This window comes from Rhinolophus ferrumequinum, chromosome 19, assembly GCF_004115265.2.
Source record: "Rhinolophus ferrumequinum isolate MPI-CBG mRhiFer1 chromosome 19, mRhiFer1_v1.p, whole genome shotgun sequence".
Taxonomy (NCBI): domain Eukaryota; kingdom Metazoa; phylum Chordata; class Mammalia; order Chiroptera; family Rhinolophidae; genus Rhinolophus; species Rhinolophus ferrumequinum.
Window position 1 is genome coordinate 3,897,006 of NC_046302.1, and position 24,203 is coordinate 3,921,208.

The window sequence follows — 24,203 nt, forward strand, 5'->3', positions numbered from 1 at the left end:
AGCAGAGCCTTATTAAAGGAGCACTCTCAGAGTTGAGGTAATGAAAGAAGCAGGAAGGGGTGTGGTAAAAAACTAAGGAAGGATGTAGTCTCAGCAATGTCTACCTTCAGTCTGATCCCATGGGGATAAGCTGAGCATGACCTGAAACAGGGTCAGTCCCACCTTGGGGCCATAGAGCTGCCCTTTTATGTCCCCATGTCAACTGATCATTGGCTAAGAGTTGCCCCAAGGATGAAGGAAGGGAATATAAACTCTCAGGCATTACGGCTCCCATTTGGCTGGGGAAAATTCTCCAGTGAATAGAGTAGGTGTGAGTTTTTACAGTCAACAGTCACAGCAGCCAGGGAATGGCTGCATGTGCCCAGTGAAAAGGATCTGGTCAGACTATTAACAGCATTCTCTGCAGGGTACCGCTTGCATTGCTTAGATCAACTTGCTTCTCATATTAAATTCATGCCATTCAGTTACAGATTCTCTAGGAATCTATGTGAACTTCACATGTGAATCAGAGTTCATCTTTACATGTTGTAGGGGATGGGCATCAAGGAGAATAATTAAATGCAATATGGAATCCTGGATAAGATCCTGGAAAATAAAAGGACATTAAGCCAAAACTAAAGAAATCTGAATATAGGATGCATTTAATTAATAATAATATGTCAATATTGGTTCATTAGTCGTAGCAAATATACAATAAGTTATTAATAATAAGGAAAACTGAGTGTGGAGTATATCGGAATTCCCTATATTTTCTTAAAACATTTTTCTATAAATATAAAACTGTTATGTAAAATTCAGTTTATTTAAAAATAAATTAAAATGTTAACTATGATTGAAAAATAAAAGAAATAATAAAAAATAATTAATTAAAGGGATAGGTAAAAAATAAGTCTGGAATCTGTGAAAACAAACTGTAACACAGGAAGGCATAGTTCAATCTGCATCTGCCTCTCACTGCCTCCAGCCTCGATGAAGTGGGTGACGTATCCTGCTCCACAGAGATGCACATATGCCTCGCACAGGACTCAGAGAGGCTAGAGAACTAAGTTCAAGAAATGAGGTGGAGGAGTGGCAGATTTGGCTGTTGCCCCATGCCATTAAGGTGAGCAGGGCAGTGACAATATGTGTGTGATACAGGAGTTCCTGGTGTGCTACAACACATTTCAGTGCCTAATGGCTGCTGCTTCACTTCCACCTATTTTATTCTATTTTATTTTATTTTATTTTGAGTGATGTTGATATATATTGACACCAATGCAAAACAAGCTAAAACTGAAAGTTGCTATTTAAACAGGAACAAATCTTGGTGCAGTTTCCTTCCTGGGCAGTGCATGCATTCAGATCATGAGACCTAAGATAAAATGAAGACTGAATTGTCAAGAACCAAAAAGGGTAAATTTTAATTATTAATATAAAAATCGCTAAAGGCAAAAGGAGATGTTTAAAAATATTCTTTATGCTAAGCTCACATAAGCAAACAAAAATCTAAAACTAATCCTAAAATTTTAGGACACAGGACATAGACATTATATGACTATTTAAATCTTGTGTAAGGGAACATTTGTTATACCATTTACTGTACTTGTACTACAAGTTCATGTGTGTTGCTTCTACACTACACAAAGCCAACAGTTATCACCAACAGTGAATATATCTAGATCTGAACAAGACTTCAAAGTGACTCTGCTCCACTCAAATTAAGAAAATTCAATCCAGGACTAACAAAATCTTTTAATTTTAGAGACAGCTCTTTTATTTTCTTCTCATGTCATATCTAATTAAGTCTTCATTTGACTTTTCCCACCAACAAATTGCAATGCATGGCCTCTTCTTCATCTTTGTCTGACACTTTAAAGTTAATTTGTAGGAACTGCGTAAAAAATGAAATTGTATTCCCAATCTGAACCCGCAATCAGGTTCCTGCTTTGGTGCAAAACATACTCTTCTGCAGTGTACCCACCAGTACATTGTCCCCATTTTTCTCTATTCCTTTGCCCTGAGGCACTTCTGGATTGCTTAATATATGCTCTTTGGCTGCCTAGACAGTCAGGAGGACACCTACAGCCATTTGGACTTATCACTCCTCACCTCCTTGTTTTCTATGGCCAAGACCACTTTCCTGCTTTTTTTTTTTTTTTCTATTGCTGAATTTCCAAACTTTGTGCTGTCATCAGGGAGACGGAGTCAATTTCTGCTGGAGCTCGTGGTTGGTAAAGCTGCATTGCTGGGTGATTCTTGTTTCTTACGTGATTTCTCTTAATCACTTCCTCTTTCTTTTCAGTTTTTTTCTGAGTTGCCTACTGATTCTGTACTTTCAGTCTTCTTTCCTTTATCCCAAAGTACTACTTTCTCTTTTTCGATTTCTTCTTCCTTTCTTTTAAAAAGACTTCTCTTTCTCATAGCGCTCCTTCTGCCTCCTGTGCTTATTTTTGCTGCTTCAGTCTTTCCTTCTCAAAGTAAGCTCTCTTGATCTCGTTCATTCCATCACCCTGTAATTTCTGTCACTCTTATCTTCAGGTCTCTTAGGCTTTGCATCTTTAAGTTAGCCATCAGAATGTTTGGGCAATGCACAACTTTGCCCACTGTCGCTTTCCATTACTCAGATACTCTTTGTCCAATTTCTTGGCTTTTTCTCTTCTGTCCGATTCTTTTTCATCTCCTTCTTCTGGCTTCTTGAGCAGCTTAATCTTTGGTTCATGTTTTAATTTGTCCCTCTCTAGAAATCCTTCTCTCTTCTTTAGCTTTTCTATCTTTTCTTTTTCATTTCTCTTTTTAGCTATTAACTTTCTATTTTTAGCTTCTATTTCCTCTAGCAGTGTCGAGGGAGTAGATGACATTTTCTCATTATCTGTAGCATAACTCCAAAAATTTTCTATGCTCTGGATCATCATCGATGATCCCAACTTTGGTATCTCTTTTCTTAGTCTTCTCTTTGCAGCTTTTTGAAAAAGTGCAAATTCTACTATAGCAGGATATCCCTTGATTTTATTGTCAAGGAATACATAACCATCAAAGTGAACCCTGAATAAAATACTGTCCTCTTGGTTTTTAAAGTTGATATATGCTCTGGCATGCATATAAGGATACAGACTAGTATCATTAGAAAAAAACTCAAAATAATCATGCTCGGATATAGGCTGAAAATGTTCCTGAAGCTGCTCGTTTGTCAAAGTGGAAGGTAATCTCCGAATTACCACCTGGCTCAGCTCCTCTCTCTTCTCCTTGTTCCAAGCCTGCTTATCTTCCCCTTTGGTACTGTCCCCAGAAGCCATACCTCCACTGCCTGTGGTCCCCAGGGGAGTCAAGATTTATTCACTTATCCTTAGGCCTATGCTCCTTCCACGTCTTTGCTCCTTGTCGAAGCTTGGCCCAAACATCCCAACTTCCACGTTTTAAGTCTCTGTGGCTATTCTTGTCCTGTAACCATACAGCAGAGAGAGTTCTGGGAAACAGTTCATATTAGCTAAACTGACACTGAGCAAGACCTTCAAGGAGACACAGAACCATGTCCTAGTCACTGGCTTAATCTATATGAAACATCCTGAAGGATAATGCTCTATCTTTGCAGTATGACATGTCTAAGATGGCACTTTCAAGAGGTCATTCCGTCACTTTCTTAGTCCAGCAGATTCTGAATGGTGCTACATTTAGTGGAAAATATGTTAGGAGAAGGAGTAGCCATGGCAGTAGACATAGATGTGGATGCCATGCAATGGCCCAACATCATAGGCCCATAGGCCCTTTTTTTCTATGGCAACATGTCCATTGCCATACTATTCCCTTTGCCCTTTGGTCCAGAGTTGATGTTATGCACATTCTTTTTTTTTTAATTTTTAATTAAAAATTATTTTTTATTGGGGAATATTGGGGAACAGTGTGTTTGTCCAGGGCCCATCAGCTCCAAGTCAAGTCGTTGTCCTTCAGTCTAGTTATGAAGGATACAGCTCAGCTCCAAGTCCAGTCACCATTTTCAATCTTAGTTGCACGGGGCACAGCCCACCATCCCATGTGGGAATTGAACCGGCAACCTTGTTAAGAGCTGGTGCTCTAACCAACTGAGCCATCTGGCCGCCCCTCTGGCAACTCATTGGCAGCTCGTTGTCTTCAGTCCAGTTGTGGAGAGCGCAGCTTACTGGCCCATGTGGGAATCAAACCAGCAACCCTGTTGTTAAGAGCTCGCTCTCTAATCAACTAAACCATCCAGCCTCCCCTGTTATGCACATTCTAATGTTGGTAAATCAGATACTCTATAATTCATCTGCTAGGGATGCTGGCTGAGGTTCTGAAGGCAAGAAAGGCAAACCCATATCCAAAGTATACATCAATCCTGGTCTGGATAAAAATATCCTTTTTCAGTTTGGAAGGAGTATAATGAAGTCTTGTTGAGTTCTGGTGCCATATTAGGGGTCAACATTGTCTCTAAAAGGTTAATTATTCAGCAATTGCAAAAGTTAGGAAAGCCCTTTTAAGAGGGATCTCTTTCTGTTTGATACATGCATTGCTTCTGTGACTACTCCACTGATTAGTCAATGTGCTGAATTGACAAATACATTGGGGTGACTAAGCACATCTATGGCTATATAACCCTATCCAGTGTTTGTTTTATACCTCTTCTACAGTGGATGATCTCTACTAAGCATTAACATGTCCTACAAAAGCTTTATATTTTGTGTTCATTCACATAGTTCCATCCATGTGCCTCTTCCCCAGATTTCCTTCTCAATATTATGATGTTGCTCCTTCCAGGCCCTGATGAGTCAGCAAAACATTTACCACTGCCCATGAGTCTATGTATGTCTTTTCTTTGATCCATTTCTCTTTCCACACAAAGTGGAAGCCAATTTTCATTTTCCAAACTTTTTCCCACTGGATGTCCCCCTTGACACTCTTTCTCAGGGTTATTCCTGGATGGGGCTATAGTATATAGTGGCTGTACATTTTCTGCTTGGATGAAATCAAGTTTAGGCTTTTTCCTACTCTGTCAGCCAATCATAAGGAACTTCCTTACCCCATGACATTCTAGGTGATAGGTAAGGAGACATATATTCTGTAGATGGAGGGGAGTTAAATTTAATAAAACAATGCAGTGATAGGTGATACAGAGATCTGGGTCCTCCTCTTTGCACAGCTTATCTGTGCTCTCTGGACCTGCTTCAGTCCAATCCTGGATATACCATTTCCATTTTATAATGGATTTCTGCTAGGCCTGTTCAAGTTTGTGACTTGGTGAGTATAACATACACAGATCATAAAGGGTAGTTCTAGCCACATGGTCACTTAATATCCCACAGCCTGACATTCCATCTCTCCCAGAAACTAATAACATCCTTGTGTCAGTAATTTACTGGCTATGGGCTTTTAAAAATGAAATATGGTTTTCTCCTATAGGCAATATGGACTTCTCTAGAGCCTTAAGGGTCTCTACTTCAGCTCTCCTGTTGGAGCTTGGCAAAGATTCAGCACCCCTTTCTTTACTACAGATGCCCCTAGAGATCTACTGGGGTGTATGACCCAAGAAGATTTGCTTGTTCCTTACCTTGGACCTGCTGCAGAGTCCTCTGTCTCTGGGCCCCACTGAAAACCAGTAGTTTTCTTTATCAACCACAATTGTTGAAGTAGTATTGCTCAATGCAGAATAATTTGCTTCCAAATCTAAAATGTGTCTTTTCCTTTTTGGTAGGCTAGCTGAAATACAATGAGTTGTCTTGTATTTAGAGATGTTTTAACATGCCTCAAACCACTGGATCCCTAAAAACTTCAATAATGTGACAGGTTCCTAAATGTTTGTGAGATTTTTCTCCAACCCTCTGCAACACATACATTTACCAAAACATTTAAAATGCTTAAATTTCTGTGCCCATTATGTTCAATTTACATGTTGTCATAAACGTAGTGGACCAATGTGATGTACTTTAGAATGTCTGCAAGGTTTAGATTCCTTTGAACTATACGAGATATGATAATTAAGTTCTTGAACTTGTCCTAGAAAAAGTGCTACATACCTCATTGCTGAATATCACTATGGTCACTTTTGAAGTACTCCCTTTGGGAAGCTATGCACCGATGCCAGTGCCTAGTCCACCCTTCAAAGCAATTTTGGAACTCTTTTTCTCAAATGGCCATCAGAGCTGTGGTTGTATTACCCTTGATGTCCTGAATGTCATCAAAATGTCTTCCTTTTAATATTTCCCTTATCTTGGGTAAAAAAAGAAGTCATTCGGGGCCAGATCAGATGAGTAGAGAGGGTATTCCAATACAGTTATTTGTTTATTGCCTAAAAACTACCTCACAAACAGTGCTTTGTGAGCTGGTGCATTGTCATAATGCAAGAGCCATGAATTGTTGGCAAAATGTTCAGGTGGTTTTCGTCTAACTTTTTCACACAGACTTTTCAGCATGTCCCAATAACTTGGTTAACTGTTTGTCCAGCTGGTACAAATTCATAATGAATAATCCCTGTGATATCAAAAAAGGTTAGCAACATTGTTGCAATAAGTTTGCAAACTTAATTGTCAGACCTCATATACTGACAGAGAACAGAAGAATTAACATGGCCCGGGAGAAAACCGAATTATGCTGTTGCTCATCCCAAGTGAATGAGAACTATTCTCGATTCTACTTTCTGAAGGATTTTGAGAACAATGCATTTGCTAGACAAATAGCTGGATATCACATACCAGTGACCCTGTTAATCTTCCCTAGCAGCTGCAGCTAGTACCCCTATTTGGTTAAGTTAGCAACTGCTACATACTATCAATACCACACCTGCCACCAGTGTTGGGGTTCTCATTGTATCCAACCAGTGGTGACCCAGCACCAAAAGTCTAGCCTTAGACTGCTTCTAATATGACTTCTGATTCCAAGTCTGAGGGCAGTTTCCCTAAAAGCAGAGCCTGAGACAGGGATTATTGTTCAAGTGATTGGTTGAGGGAGAGCCGTCAGGACAAAGGAAGTGAGAGTAGGAGCATAGGGCAGAGGGGAAAAGCTAATCAAGTGTAGGATTTCAGCTATAGATTAACTTCAGTCAGATCCCAAGGAAGCTCTAGATTACAAGTGTACCAAAAATTGGTCTCACTTCAAAGCCCTTTGCATCCTTGTGTCAGTCATTCCAATGACTATGGGCTCCATCCAATGTGTGGGAAGGTGGGGGCTAAAAGGAGCACAGTGACTCCTTTTGAGGCAAGAGCAATTTTCTGGAGAAGGGTGCCACTGTGAACCTCTAGTAGTCCACAGTCACAGCAGCTGAGGAATGAACACACAGGTAAAGGGGAACTGAGCCTGGTACCCACATTATCCTCCAGAGTTATAAGTACCAGGCATAGAATTGAACTCAGCTGTGTTCAACACTTATACTCTGACTCTAACACACTCTTTCCATCTGTGACTTTACCTTCTGCTTGGTGAGTAAACATTATTATTGTTTTAAGAAAGTCTTTGCCTTATTTTCAATTGGTTGTGTGTATATTTTAGGAACAATTTAATCAAAATTACTAAATTTGGAAATGTATCTCTTCAGCATTTCTAAACAAGAATTTATCCAATTTTTATTATAGAAATACATAAAAACTTGTATACCGGTAATATTCATTATCAACATAAATTCTACTTTTTCAGCACTGCATGAATTTATTATTCATATTTAAGTTGCTAATTTTAGGAATGCAGTGTTTTTTTCACTACTTTTGCATCCCAAAGTTTAATGAGGATGAATGGTGGATTTACCTTCCTAAACTTCTACTCTCAAAAGTCTCATTAGTTATTTCAGAGAGCATATTAAATAAATTTTTTTTTAAATTTTTTTTTTTAATTTATTGGGGTGACAATTGTTAGTAAAATTACATAGATTTCAGGTGTGCAATTCTGTATCACATCATCCATAAATCACACTGTGTGTTCACCACCCAGAGTCAGCTCCCCTTCCATCACCATACATTTGATCCCCCTCACCCTCATCCCCCACCCCCAACCCTAAATAAATATTTTTAGTTTAAAAAAAATAGAATAAAAATTTTAAAAGGTGGCAAAAAACAACAAAGCAACTAACTAACTAATTAACTAAATAATAACAGAAATTTATTAGTAGTAAAACAGACAACAATTAATTACCATTGTCTGAATACCTTTATCAAAAAAGTACCAAATAGGAGATGAGGATCAAAATGGCTGCGCGAGGTGAGCCTCTGTAAAGCTCCCTTGGCATTTACAACTAATCGAACAACAATAACTCCACAAACACTCCCTGCACAGCAGACAGGCAAGACAAAGTGGCCCACTACTGAATTCAACTAAAGGTGAGCAAAACGCACGAGCGGGGGAGGAGGGAAGGAAGAAGTGCAGAGACGGAGCCGTTGAGGTGCAGTATGCAGACCTAACTCAGTGCTGCGAGCTTGTTGCATCCCGGAACTACCACAGCTGCGGGACAGGGAAAAAATTGGACAGCTAGGGCTCCGCTTATGGCCCACAGGGCTGAGGGGGCAGCACACAACACAGCTGAATCCAACACTCACAGCAGAGACCTCGGATAAAAGACAGAGGGAAGAAGGATGAAAACGGTGGTTTAAGCCCTCATTGCCAAGCAGAGAACGGAAGCCTTAGGCACTGAGGCTGGCCACCCACTCCCTACCCTCCCAGAGCTCGCCCCGCCCCAACCTGCCCAGCGCTAGAAGCGGAACAGTAGCAGTGTCAGATCAAAAGAACAGAATATTTGCTGTTCTGAGAAATGTGGACCGAAGACACAGATTCGCAGCCCAACTAGTTCCAGCAGAGGGGAGGGAGCTGTGGAAGCAGGACAAGCTGTGGTGGTGGTCACTGCCATTGCTCTGGGCCACCTCTCACAACTCACCCCGCTCCTGGCTCCACCTATCTGGGTGGATCCTTGCAGGAGTAAACAGAACTGCTGAAACATACGGGCTCTGAATCTGGTGCAGGAAGAGCTTTGGAACTTCAAAAGCTCTCTGCATACCCACACGGACACTGCGCTCTGTGACCCAGGCGAACTATTAACAGAGGAGAAGCCCGTCTCCCAGGGAATCTCCCAATTGTGTGAAAAGTTGGAATAGTGCAGAGAAAACATAGCACTACCGTGTGAGAGAGAAAAAGAGGATGCAGTCGGAGAGAAAATAAAACATTCTACCAACAAGCACTGGAAAACAAAAGAAAGACCGCTTCCTACAAACCTGTTGCAGAAGCCACTCCTGTAGATGTCTAAGAAGAGAAATAATAAATCAGTAATTGCCATAAATAAGCAAGGCAGCAAGAAAGCTCAGAAAGAAAGTGAAAAGTCTCCAGAACAGGAACTTACAGATATGGAAATATGTGACTTAAACGACAGAGAATTCAAGATTGCAGTTCTGAAAAAACTCAATGAGATGCAAGAAAACACAGAAAGGCAGTTTAATGAACTATGAAACACAATCAAAGAACAACATGAGCATTTTATGAAAGAGATGAAAATTTTAAAAAAGACCCAAACAGAATTTCTGGAGATTAAGAACTCAACAGAAGAAATTAAGAATGAAATAACCAGGCTTAGGTAGTAGAATTGACCAGATGGAGGAAAGAATCAGTGACATCGAAGATACAAACCTGGAAATTACACAGATGGAAGAAGAAAAAGACTTGAGACTTAAAAGAAATGAAAGAACTCTACAAGAACTTTCTGACTCCATCAGAAAGAGCAATATGAGAATAATGGGCATACCAGAAGGAGAAGAAAGAGAGAAGGGAACAGAGAGTATTGTCAAACTGGGAAACCTGGACAGACACATGCAAAAAAATGAAGTTGGACCACCTCCTTACACCATATACAAAAATAAATTCAAAATGGCTTAAAGACTTAAATGTAAGATCTGAAACCATAAAATACCTAGAAGAAAATATAGGAAGAAACTTCTCAGACATTACCTGGAGTAAGATTTTTACTGATATATACCCTCGCTCGAGGGAACTAAGAGAAAAAATAAACATGTGGGATTATATCAAACTAAAAAGTTTTTTCACAGCAAAGGAAACCATCAATAAAACAAGAAGGGATCCTACTGAATGGGAAAAGATATTTGCCAATGATATATCTGATAAGGGATTAATATCACAAATCTATGGAAAACTCACTCAACTCAACTCCAAAAAAACAAACGATCCAATTAAAAAATGGGCAGAGGACTTGAAGAGACATTTTTCTAAAAAGGACATACAGATGGCAAACAGACATATGAAGAAATGCTCAACCTCACTAACCATCAGAGAAATGCAAATAAAAACCACAATGAGATACCACCTCACCCCAGTCAAAATGGCTATCATCAATAAATCAACAAACAACAAGTGCTGGCGCGGATGTGGAGAAAAGGGAACGCTTGTGCACTGTTGGTGGGATTGCAGACTGGTGCAGCCGCTATGGAAAACAGTATGGAGGTATCTCAAAAATCTGAAAATGGAACTACCTTATGATCCAGTAATTCCACTCCAAGGTATCTATCCGGAGAAATTCAAAACTTCAATTCAAAAATCTTTATGCACTCCTATGTTTATTGCAGCACTATACACAATAGCTAAGACATGGAAACAACCAAAATGCCCATTGGTAGATGACTGGATTAAGGAACTGTGGTACATTTATACAATGGAGTATTATGCAGCCATAAAGAAGAAAGAAATCTTACCATTTGCAACAACATGGATGGATCTAGAGAACATTATGTTAAGTGAAATAAGTCAGACAGAGAAAGATAAGTACCATATGATCTCACTTATTTGCGGATTCTAAAGAAAATAAGAGGAGTGACGTCATAGGAATGGCGGCAGCAGGGCGCACTATCTGAGTTCTCCTCCAGATCTTGTTGCAAACGGGAACTATAACCCATCGAGGAAATTTTCGCTCACCACACAATATTGTGGAGAGATTCGTGGATTGCTTGAAGCTAAGAAATTCTTGGGGATAAGCTAACTGGACGGAGCAAGGAGAGGAGGAGGAGAAGCGGCGTGGGAGCGCCCGGCCGGCAGCGGCGGGAGAGCCCAGCCCCCAGAGGAGCCTCAGCTGGCGGGGGCGAAAACCGAAAACCACGGAGCCGGGCAGGCGCGGGATCCCAGGCGGAGCGGAGAGCGCAGAGACCGGGGGTAGGCCCTTTCCCTGCGTCCCACGGCTGATTTCTCCCGCCGGGAAGGCGGCGCGCCCTGCGGCGGACGGACGGAGGGCGCAGTCTCCATACCTGGGCCCCTCCCCCCCGCCCTGCCCTCCCAATCCTACCCCGCCCTCCCAGAGACTGGGACTGGAAACCGCGGTGCAGCCCCGCTGTGCCGGGCGCGCAGAGCGCAGAGACCGGGAGGCCGGCGCTTTCCCTGCGTCCCGCGGCTGATTTCTCCCGCCGGGAAGGCGGCGCGCCCTGCGGCGGACGGGGGGCGCAGTCTCCATACCTGGGCCCCTCCCCCCCGCCCTGCCCTCCCAATCTTACCCCGCCCTTCCAGAGACTTAAACCGGCCCCTGAACTGAGAAGTGGTATCAAAAGCTCACGCTTTGGGAAGCCTGACGGGCAGCCCTGACCCAGGCAGACTGGGCAGTGTGCGTGATTTTGGCTGCGCTAGGAGAGAAGAGACGCCTCCACCCCCAGCCACCACCTTTTCTGGCCTGCGGGAAGAGGGCGACGCACGGCTGGGCTGGGAGAGTGAAGACCCCTCCATCTCCAGCCCCCACCCTTCCTGGCTTGCCTAGGGTGGGGTGGGTGCAGCGGCCGAGACACACCCGGAGATCAGCAGTGAGGCAGGCGCAGCTCTGGGCTTTCAGCAGATCAGAAATCTTCTGCCCGCACTCACACACACACACTGAAGAGGTGCCTTAAGACTCAAGAGTTTTGGTCACATATCTGGTGGTGCCACTCTCAGTGTGCATTTGTGCAGGCAAGGGCAGAAACTGCACTGATATTGTAAAAACTATCATCCAGACCCCTCAGGCCCACGCTTTTAAGTCTGCAGTCCCAAAGTCTCTCTGGGCACCAGGTGACCGGCTCTGCCTGCGCAATAAGCAGGGGGCTCCTTGGTACAGCAGAGAACAACCTGGACATTGCTTGGTGGGCTTAGGCCGAGACTGTCGCTGCTTTTTGTATTGCTTTGTTTTGTCTTGTTTTGCTTTGTCTTTATATCTTTGATATCTTTGCCTCTGTCGAGTGGGGTTATCAGGTGGTTTTTGCATGTGAACGTATTTGATATTTTTCTTTGTTGTTGTTGTTGTTGTTGTGCTTGGTGATTTGCTTTGTTCTGAAACTGCCCTGCCAGGGCCCAGCTTGTGAGGCACGGTCAGCAGATCAGAAATCTCCCGCCCGCACCCATACACACACACTGAAGGAGTGCCCTAGGACTCACGAGCTCTGGACAAAGGACTGGTGGTGCTCCTCTCGGTGTGCATACGTGCGGACAAGGGCAGAAGCTGCACTGACTTTGTGGAGACTATCATCCAGACCCCTCAGGCCCACGCTTTTAAGTCTGCAGTCCCAAAGTCTCTCTGAGCACCAGGTGACCGGCTCTGCCTGCGCAATAAGCAGGGGGCTCTTTGGTACAGCAGAGGACAACCTGGTCATTGCTTGATGGGCTCAGGCCGAGACGGTCGCTGCTTTTTGTTTTGCTTTGTTTTGCTTTGCTTGGTTTTGTTTTGCTTTATCTTGTATCTTTGATATCTTTGCCTGTGTTGAGCGGGGGGGGTTATCGGCTGTTTTTTTTTTTTTTTTTTTTTTCTTTTCTTCTTCTTTGCTGTTGTCGTTGCTGCTGTGCTTGGTGATTTGCCTTGTTCTGGGACTTCCCTGCCGGGGCCCAGCTTGGGTGGCACGGGACTCGGCATATCTGGGGGCCAACTCCAGACCAAATCGGAGTGCAGCCGGGGTTGACCTACAGGTCACATACCTAGAGGGGGTTCTCGGCAGGCTCTGGAGCCCATAGAGGCCAAATCACATTGGGGTGGTCAACCCTCACGCAGCAGAGTGCCCTGCGGGGGGCAGAGCCAAGTCTCACGGCAGGTCAGCCCAGGAGTTGACCCCACCTGCTCATTAGCGGGAAGCAATTAAAGATCTTCTTGAACGGGACAGTGTACACAACACAAGACTCACCTTTGGAGCACACGCAGAGGAGGACGACGTGGTGCGAGTCAAATATAAAGGACACATACTACACAAGATAACCTAGCAAGAACTAAGAACTCTAGGGGATCTACCTAATATATCAAAATAAACACAGTCAGCCAGAATGGGGAAACAAAGATACATGTCCCAAATAAAAGAACAGAAGAAGCTTCCACAACTGGAACCAAATGAAGCAGACGTAACCAACCTCTCAGAGACTGAGTTCAGAACACTGGTGATAAGAATGTTTAAGGAGCTTAGAGAAGACATAAAGAAGGATGTAGAAATCATAACAAACGAGCTTAGAGAAAACATAAAGAAGGATGTAGAAATCATAACGAAAAACCAGTTGGAACTAAAGAACACAATTACCGAAATTAAGAACTCACTTGAAGGAATTACCAGCAGGCTAGATGAAGCAGAGGATCGAATCAGCGACTTAGAAGACAAGGTAGCAGAGATCACCCAAACGGAACAACAAAAAGAAAAAAGAATAAAAAACAATGAAGATGGCCTAAGAGACCTCTGGGATAACATCAAGCGCAACAACATGCGCATCATAGGAATACCAGAAGGTGAAGAGAGCAAGCAAGGGATTGAGAACATATTTGAAGTAATAATGTCTGAAAACTTCCCCAACCTGATGAAGGAAACCAACATACAAGTCCAGGAAGTGCAGAGAGTTCCAACCAGGATTAACCCAAACAGGTCCACACCAAGACACATTATAGTTAAAATGGCAAAGCTTAAAGACAAAGAGAGAATCCTAAAAGCAGCAAGAGAAAGACGGAGGGTTACATACAAGGGAACTCCCATAAGACTATCAAATGATTTTTCTACAGAAACATTGAAGGCCAGGAGGGAGTGGCAGGAGATACTTAAAGTGATGGAAAACAAAGGCCTACAACCTAGATTGCTTTATCCAGCAAGGCTATCATTTAAAGTTGATGGAGAGATAAAGAGCTTTCCAGAAAAAAATAAGCTAAAGGAATTTATTACCACCAAGCCAGCATTGCAAGAAATACTAAAAGGTCTTCTGTAAATAGGAGAAAGATCAAAACAACCTAACTACAAATTTAAAAATGGCAATATCTATGTACCTATCAATAATCACTTTAAATGTAAATGGATTAAATGCTCCAATCAAAAGACATAGGGTGGCTGACTGGATAAGACAGCAAGACCCTTGTATATGCTGTATACAAGAGACTCACCTCAGAACAAAAGACACACACAGGCTGAAAGTGAAGGGTTGGAGTAAGATATTTCATGCAAATGGAAACGAGAAAAAAGCTGGAGTTGCAATACTTATTTCTGACAAAATAGACTTTAAAATGAAGAACATACTAAAAGATAAAGATGGGCACTATATAATAATAAAGGGATCGATCCGACAAGAGGACATAACCCTAGTAAACATCTATGCACCCAACATAGGAGCACCTAAATATATAAAACAGGTACTGACTGACATAAAGGCAGAGATCAACAGTAACACTATTATAGTCGGGGACTTCAACACACCTCTGACCACAAGGGACAGGTCTTCCAGACAGAAAATCAATATGGAAACAACAGCCTTAAATGATACATTGGACCACTTGGATTTAATCGATATTTTCAGAACATTTCACCCCAATGCTGCAAAATACACCTTCTTCTCAAGCGCACATGGAACATTTTCCAAGATAGATCATATGTTAGGCCACAAAACAAGTCTTGATAAATTTAAGAAAATTGAAATCATACCAATTGTCTTCTCTGATCACAATGCTATGAAATTAGAAATGAACTACAGGAAAAAAACGGGAAGACACACCAATTCATGGAGGCTGAATAACTTATTACTAAATAATGAATGGGTCAAGCAGGAGATCAAGGAAGAAATCAAAAGATATTTCGAGATAAATGAAAATGAAAACACGACGACCCAAAATCTTTGGGATGCCGCGAAAGCAGTCCTAAGAGGGAAATTCATAGCTTTGCAGGCCTACCTAAAGAAACAAGAAACATCACTAATCAACAGTTTATCTTCACATTTAAGGGATCTGGAAAAAGAACAGCAAAATAAGCCCAAAGGGAACACAAGGAAGGAGATAATAAAGATCAGAGCAGAATTAAATGAAATAGAAACCAGAAAAACAATACAAAAGATCAATGAATCCAAGAGTTGGTTCTTAGAGAAGATAAACAAAATCGACAAACCATTAGCCAGACTCATTAAAAAAAAGAGAGAGAGGACCCAAATTAATAAAATCAGAAACGAAAGAGGAGAAGTGACAACGGACACTGCAGAAATACAAAGAGTTTTAAGAAGTTACTATGAGCAACTATATGCCAACAAATTTGACAATTTGGAAGAAATGGACAATTTTCTAGAGGCGTACAACCTTCCAAGGCTAACTCAAGAAGAAACAGAAAACCTGAATAGACTGATTACCACCACGGAAATTGAATCAGTAATCAACAGTCTCCCAACAAACAAAAGCCCTGGACCAGATGGCTTTACAGGTGAATTTTACAAAGCGTTCAAAAAAGAATTATCACCAATTCTCCTCAAGCTCTTCCAAAAAATCCAGAAGGAGGGAAGACTCCCAAACACTTTTTACGAAGCCACTATCACCCTGATCCCAAAATTAGACAAAGACACCACAAAAAAAGAAAACTACAGGCCGATATCTTTAATGAACATAGATGCAAAAATCCTCAACAAAATATTAGCAAACAGAATTCAGCAATACATTAAAAAGATCATTCACCACGATCAAGTGGGATTCATTCCTGGTATGCAGGGGTGGTTCAACATCCGCAAATCTATTAATGTGATACACCACATTAACAAAATGAAAAATAAAAATCACATGATCATATCAATAGATGCAGAAAAAGCATTTGATAAAATTCAACAGCCATTTATGATAAAAACCCTTAAGAAAGTGGGAATAGAGGGATCTTATCTCAACATAATAAAGGCCATATATGACAAACCCACAGCTAACATCATACTCAATGGGGAAAAGCTAAAACCATTCCCCCTAAGATCAGGAACAAGGCAAGGATGCCCATTATCTCCGCTTCTATTCAACATAGTTCTGGAAGTTCTTGCCACAGCAATCAGACAAGAAAAAGAAATAAAAGGCATCCAGATTGGTAAGGAGGAAGTAAAGTTATCATTGTATGCAGATGATATGATACTATATATAGAGAACCCTAAAGACTCCACCAAGAAGCTATTAGAGCTGATAGATGAATTTAGTAAAGTGGCAGGATACAAAATTAATATTCAGAAATCAGTTGCATTTGTATATACCAATAATAAAACATCAGAAGGAGAAATTAAAAAAACAATCCCATTTACAATCGCTCCAAAGACTATAAAATACCTGGGAATAAATTTAACCAAAGAAGTAAAAGATCTATACTCAGAAAATTATAAGACACTGATGAAAGGAATGAAGGAAGATATAAATAGATGGAAACACATATCATGTTCATGGATAGGAAGAATTAATATAATTAAAATGTCCATACTGCCTAAGGCAATATACATATTCAATGCAATTCCTATCAAACTGCCAACGTCGTTTTTCACAGAAATAGAACATATAATCCTAAAATTTATATGGGACCATAAAAGACCCCGAATAGCAAAGGCAATCTTGAGAAATAAGAACAAAGTGGGAGGTATAACAATACCTGACTTCAAATTATACTACAAGGCTACAGTAATCAAAACAGCATGGTACTGGCATAAAAACAGACACATAGATCAATGGAACAGAATAGAGAGTCCAGAAATAAATCCACGCCTATATGGCCATTTAATCTACGACAATGGAAGCAAGAATGTACGATGGAGTAATGACAGTCTATTCAATAAATGGTGCTGGGAAACCTGGACAGACACATGCAAAAAAATGAAGTTGGACCACCTCCTTACACCATATACAAAAATAAATTCAAAATGGCTTAAAGACTTAAATGTAAGGTCTGAAACCATAAAATACCTAGAAGAAAATATAGGAAGAAACTTCTCAGACATTACCCGGAGTAAGATTTTTACTGATATACACCCTCGCGCGAGGGAACTAAGAGAAAGAATAAACATGTGGGATTATATCAAACTAAAAAGTTTTTTCACAGCAAAGGAAACCATCAATAAAACAAGAAGGGATCCTACTGAATGGGAAAAGATATTTGCCAATGATATATCTGATAAGGGATTAATATCACAAATCTATGGAAAACTTACTCAACCCAACTCCAAAAAAACAAACGATCCAATTAAAAAATGGGCAGAGGACTTGAAGAGACATTTTTCTGAAAAGGACATTCAGATGGCAAACAGACATATGAAGAAATGCTCAACCTCACTAACCATCAGAGAAATGCAAATAAAAACCACAATGAGATACCACCTCACCCCAGTCAGAATGGCTATCATCAATAAATCAACAAACAACAAGTGCTGGCGCGGATGTGGAGAAAGGGAACGCTTGTGCACTGTTGGTGGGATTGCAGACTGGTGCAGCCGCTATGGAAAACAGTATGGAGGTATCTCAAAATTCTGAAAATGGAACTACCTTATGATCCAGTAATTCCACTCCTAGGTATCTATCCGGAGAAATCCAGAACTTCAATTCAAAAATCTCTATGCACTCCTATGTTTATTGCAGCACTATACACAATAGCTAAGACATGGAAACAACCAAAATGCCCATCGGTAGATGATTGGATTAAGAAACTGTGGTACATTTATACAATGGAGTATTATGCAGCCATAAGGAAGAAAGAAATCTTACCATTTGCAACAACATGGATGGATCTAGAGAACATTATGTTAAGTGAAATAAGTCAGACAGAGAAAGATAAGTTCCATATGATCTCACTTATTTGCGGATTCTAAAGAAAAGAATAAGTGAATGACCTAATCAGAAACTGGGAGACAATGAGGAAAAACTGAGGGTTGCTAGATGGGCGGGGGGAGTGGGGGGTGGGGGGGAGGGTGAGGGGATTGGAGGGCAGTCGGTGACCACAGGATGGCCACGGGGTTTGAAAATTAATCTGGGGAACGTAATTTGGTGGTTACCAGAGCGTAAGGGGGTTGGGGGGTGGGGGATGAGGGTGAGGGGGATCAAATGTACGGTGATGGAAGGGGAGCTGTCTCTGGGTGGTGAACACATAGTGTGATTTATGGATGATGTGATTCAGAATTGCACAACTGAAATCTATGTAATTCTACTAACAATTGTCACCCCAATAAATTAAAAAAAAAAAAAAAAAAAAAAAAAAAAAAAAAAAAAAAAAAAAAAGAAAATAAGTGCATGAACTAATCAGAAACAGTTTGGGAGACAATGAGGAAAAACTGAGGGTTGCTAGATGGGCGGGAGGGGTGGGGGGTGGGGGAGGGTAAGGGGATTGGAGGGCAATCGGTGACCATAGGATGGCCACGGGCTTGAAAATTAATCTGGGGAACGTAATTTGGTGGTTACCAGAAGGTAAAGGGGTTGGGGGGTGGGGGATGAGGATGAGGGGGATCAAATGTATGGTGATGGAAGGGGAGCTGACTCTGGGTGGTGAACACACAGTGTGATTTTTGGGTGATGTGATACAGAATTGCACACCTGAAATCTATGTAATTTTACTAACAATTGTCACCCAATAAATTAAAAATAAATTAATAATAAAAAAAAAAAGTCAATGAGAACTTCTCAAACTTGTGGAAAGAACTGGATCCTCGAATCCAAGAAGCAAATAGAACACCTAATTACCTCAATCCCAACAGGCCTTCTCCAAGGCACATTGTATTGAAGCTGTCTAAAATCACCGACAAAGAAAGAATCCTCAAGGCAGCCAGGGAAAAGAAGACGGTAACCTACAAAGGAAAGTCCATTAGATTATCATCAGATTTTTCAGCAGAAATTCTACAAGCCAGGAGGGAGTGGAACCAAATATTCAAACTATTGAGAGAGAGAAATTATGAGCCAAAAATAATATACCCAGCCAAGGTATCCTTTAGATATGAAGGAGGAATAAAGACCTTTCCAGACTTACAGAAGCTGAGGGAATTTTTAATACACGACCTGCACTACAAGAAATACTAAAGGAGGCTATTTGACCACCATCAACAGGGACAATTTGTGTCAACCAAAACATAAAAAGGGGGAGAGTAAAGGCCTGAACCGGAATATGGAAATGGTGAAAGTAAGCGTGATGAAGAAAACGGAATACTCTAAATATCAAACTTTCTTTTACATAAACTTAAGGGTAACCACTCAAAAAAATTCCAGAATTGAAATATATACTGTAATAAAAGAAGAAACAGAGGGAAACATCATAGAATACCACCACAGAGAAATAATAGACAACAAGAAAAAGGCAAAGAAACAATTGAGACACAGCCATACCAGAAAACTAAAGATAGAATAACAGGAAATCCTCACATATCAATAATCATCCTAAATGGAAATGGACTGAACTCACCAATAAAAAGGCACAGACGAGAATATTGGATCAAAAAACTAAACCCAACCATATGCTCTCTCCAAGAGACACATCTCAGCTACAAGGACAAGCATAGACTCAAAGTGAAAGGGTGGAAATTGACACTTCAAGCAAATGGTAACCAGAGAAAATCAGGTGTAGCCATAATGATATCAGATGAAACAGACTTCAGGGTGAAAAAGATAACAAGAGACAAAGATGGACATTTCATAATGGTAAAGGGGACTATAAAACAAGAACACACAACAGTCATCAATATTTATGCCCCCAATCAGGGAGCACTGAAATATACCAAGCAACTACTAACAGAACTAAAGGGAGAAATTGACCAATACAAAATTATACTAGGTGACTTAAATACATCATTGACAGCTATGGATAGATCATCCAAACAGAAAATAAATAAGGAAATAGCAGCCCTAAATGACACATCAGATGAAATGGACATAATTGACATATATAGAGCACTTCATCCTAAAACATCAGACTATACATTCTTTTCTAGTGTACATGAAACATTCTCAAGGATAGTCCATATATTGGGACATAAAATCAGCCACAACAAATTTAAGAAGATTGAAATCATACCAAGCATATTCTCTGATGGCAAGGCTTTGAAATTGGATATCAACTGCGAAAAGAAAGCAGGAAAAAAACACAAATACATGGAGATTAAACAAGATACTTTTAAAGAACGACTGGAACAAAGAAGAAACTAGAGGAGAGATCAAAAGATACATACAAACAAATGAGAATGAAAATACATCCTACCAAAATTTTTGAGATGCAGCAAAAGCAGTTTTAAGAGGGAAATTGATATCATTACAGGCCTATCTCAAGAAACAAGAAAAATCCCAAATAAATAACCTCATTTTTACACCTTAAAGAACTAGAAAAAGAAGAACAAATGTCAGGAGAAGAAAGGATATAACAAAAATCAGAGCAGAAGTAAATGATAGAGAACAAAAAGAAAATATAAAAAAATTAATGTGACAAAGAGCTGGTTCTTTGAAAAGATTAACAAAATTGACAAACCCTTGGCTAAGTTCACTAAGATAAAAAGAGAGAAGACAGTAATAAAAAAAAATCAGATATGAAAAAGGGGAAGTAATCACGGATGCCACAGAAATACAAACAATCATCCAAGAATCCTATGAAGGACTATATGCCACCATATTCAATAACCTAGAAAAAATGGGCAAGTTCTTAGAAACATAAAGCCTTCCTAAGCTGAACCATGAAGAACTGGAAAATCTAAATAGACCGATCACCAGTAACGAAATTGAATCAGTCATCCTAAACCTTCCCAAAAGCAAAAGTCCGGGACAAGATGGCTTCACTAGTGAATTCTACCAAACCTTCAAAGAGGATCTAATACCAATCCTGCTCAAACTCTTCCAAAAAATTGAAGAAGAGACAGTACTCCCTAACTCATTTTATGAGGCCAACATTACCCTGATACCAAAACCTGGTAAGGACAACACACACACAAGAAATCTACAGACCAATATCTCTGCTGAATACAGATGCAAAAATCCTAAACAAAATTTTAGCAAATCGAATGCAACAATGCATTAAAAAGATTATTCATCACGACCAAGTGGGGTTCATCCCAGGGGCACAAGGATGGTTCAACATATGCAAATCCATCAATGTGATACATCACATAAACAAAATAAAGGACAAAAATCTTATGATTATATCAATTGATGCAGAAAAAACATTTGACAAGATACAACATCCATTTATGATTAAAACACTCAATAAAATAGGTATAGAAGGACAATACTTTAACATAATGAAGGCCATATATAACAAACCCTCAGCTAATCTCATAATTAACGGTGAAAAACTGAAGCCCTTTGCTCTACGACAGGGCTGTCCCCTATCACCTCTGCTTTTCAACATAGTGTTGGAAGTCCTCGCCAGAGCAATCAGGCAAGAGAAAGAAATAAAAGGCATCCAAATTGGCAATGAAGAAGTTAACTTGTCACTCTTTGCAGATGACATGATGCTATATATAGAAAACCTTAAAGACTCCACCAAAAAGCTATTAGAAACAATCAAAGAATACAGTAAAGTTGCCGGCTGTAAAATCAACGTACAAAAGTCCATTGCATTCCTATATATGACCAAAGAAATCTCAAAAAAAGAAATATAAAGAAACAATTAATTTTGCAATTGCCACAAAAAGAATAAAATACCTAGGAATAAACTTAACCAAGGATGTGAAAGACCTATATGTTGATAACTATAAGACATTTTTGAAAGAAATTGAAGAAGACACATAGAAATGGAAAGACATTCCATGCTCATGGATTGGAAGAATCAACATAGCTAAAATGGCCATATTACTCAAAGCAATATACAGATTTAGTGCAATCCCCATCAAAATTCCAATGGCATTGTTTAAAGAAATAGAACAAAAACCATCAGATTTGTCTGGAACCACAAAAGACCCCGAATAGCCAAAGCAATCTTAAGAAAAAGAACAATACTGGAGGTATCACACTCCCTGACTTTAGCTTGTACTACAGGGCAACAATAATCAAAACAGCATGGTGTTGGCAGAAAAAGACACGTAGACCAATGGAATAGAATTGAGAACCCAGAAATAAACCCACATAAGTATGGACAGATAATTTTTGACAAAGAAGCAAAAAACATACAATGGAGAAAAGACAGCCTCTTCAATAAAGGGTGCTGGGAGAATTGGAAAGCCACGTGCAAAAGAATGAAACTGGACTGCTGTCTGTTACCATGTACCTAAATTAATTCAAAATGGATCAAAGACTTAAGCATAAGACCTGAAACAATAAATTGCATAGAAGAAAGCATAGGTACTAAACTTGACCTAAAACTTTCAAAGAGCGTTTTATGAATTTGACTCCAAAGGCAAGGGAAGTAAAAGCTAAAATAAATGAATGGGACTATATCAAACTTAAAAGCTTCTGCACAGCAAAAGAAACCATCGACAAAATAAAGTGGCAACCAACTGAATGGGAGAAGATTTTTGCAAACAGTGCATCCGATAAGGGGCTAAAATCCAAAATATACAAGGAACTCATGCAACTCAACAACAACAACAAAAACAGATGATGTAATACAGAATTGTACACCTGAAATCTTTGTAAGTTTACTAACCATTGTCACCCCAATAAACTTTAATTAAAAAAAAAAAAACATCATGGTCAAATTAACCTAGGTAAATCAATTCCACTTTTAACTTGGTCAAGTGTGTCAGTCTTTCACCCATTGGCAGTTCTTGTTAAGCATCGAATAGATACCAAAGGAGCATCATGATGGCCTGTGGCACGGGGGGAGTAAGAGCAGATTTTGTTGAATGAGTGAGTGAAGAAGGGCATGGGTAAATTTAGATGTGTGAGCAGTTCTGAGTAGAGCATGTCTGGTGCTCTTTGATATGCCTCCTTCAGCTGTTTATTTCTCATTCACTCCTTTGTTCATTCAATAGTCACATAGCAATCATTTCTTATGCACTTCAAGGCACCATGCTAGGTTCTGAATAATATACATACGGCGTATATAAAATATGGTCCCTGAAATAAATGGCTCAAAATAGAGTCTCTCTGTGTGTTAAGGCCTTACAACAGCCACAAGACTCTTTTGGGTTAATGATAGCTTATGCAGTGGTTCCAGAGTCACTTACCATGTTTCCTGAAAATAAGACCTAGCTGGACATTCAGCTCTAATGTGTCTTTTGAAGCAAAAATTAATATAAGACCTGGTCTTATTTTACTATAATATAAGACTGGGTATTTAATATAATATAATATCATGTAATAATAATATAATATAATATAATATAATATAATATAATATAATATAATATAATATAATATAATATAATATAATATAATATAATATAGTAGAGTATAATATAATACCAGGTCTTATATTAATTTTTGCTCCAAAAGGCGCATTAGAGCTGATTGTCTGACTAGGTCTTATTTTCGAGGAAACAGGGTAATCTGTTTCACCCTCTGCTCTCTGAAGAAAGTTGTATTAGGAATGGGGTGGGCAAAAGGGTTCAGGAGCTGATGACCTGACACCTATGGGACAGAGGTGATTGTGAAAGGGCAGGTGGAGGACTTTCCGGGGGAAGAGGCCAACAGATAACACAAGGGCACACTAAAATGTAGGCAGATTTTATTTGGAGAGGTTCTAGTAAAGGGCAGTAAGAACAGATGCTGGAATAGGGGCAGCACACAGCCTCAGCGACAGGGGTGGCTGGTCGGGAGCTGGCATGTGATAAATAGATTGAGCAAAGCTGGTGCCAGAGGGACAGGCCAAGACAGAAAACCAAGACAGAGTCTCAGGCCAACACAGGGATAATAGACACCCTGCTTCTTCAGTTATTTATTCAAAAATATTTATTGAGTGTGTGTTAGCTATCAAGCATTGGTTTTATGGCATTGGAGGATATATTGGTGAACAAAACAGATAAAAGTATCTGCCTTCATATAGTTCATATTCCAGAGATTGAGACAAACAACAGATAAAGTAAAAGTACTGTTTGTTAGAAAGTGAGAGGTACTAAGGCGAAAATGTTGAAAAAGTTCATTGATGGTTTTTTTA

The 24,203-nt window shown here is 40.0% G+C and overlaps 1 pseudogene; it reads right to left on the reverse strand.

Moving 5' to 3' along the window:
• Positions 1–2,077: 2,077 nt before the first annotated feature.
• LOC117038672 (regulator of nonsense transcripts 3B-like) overlaps positions 2,078–24,203 on the reverse strand; it is a 102,298-nt pseudogene continuing 80,172 nt past the window's right edge.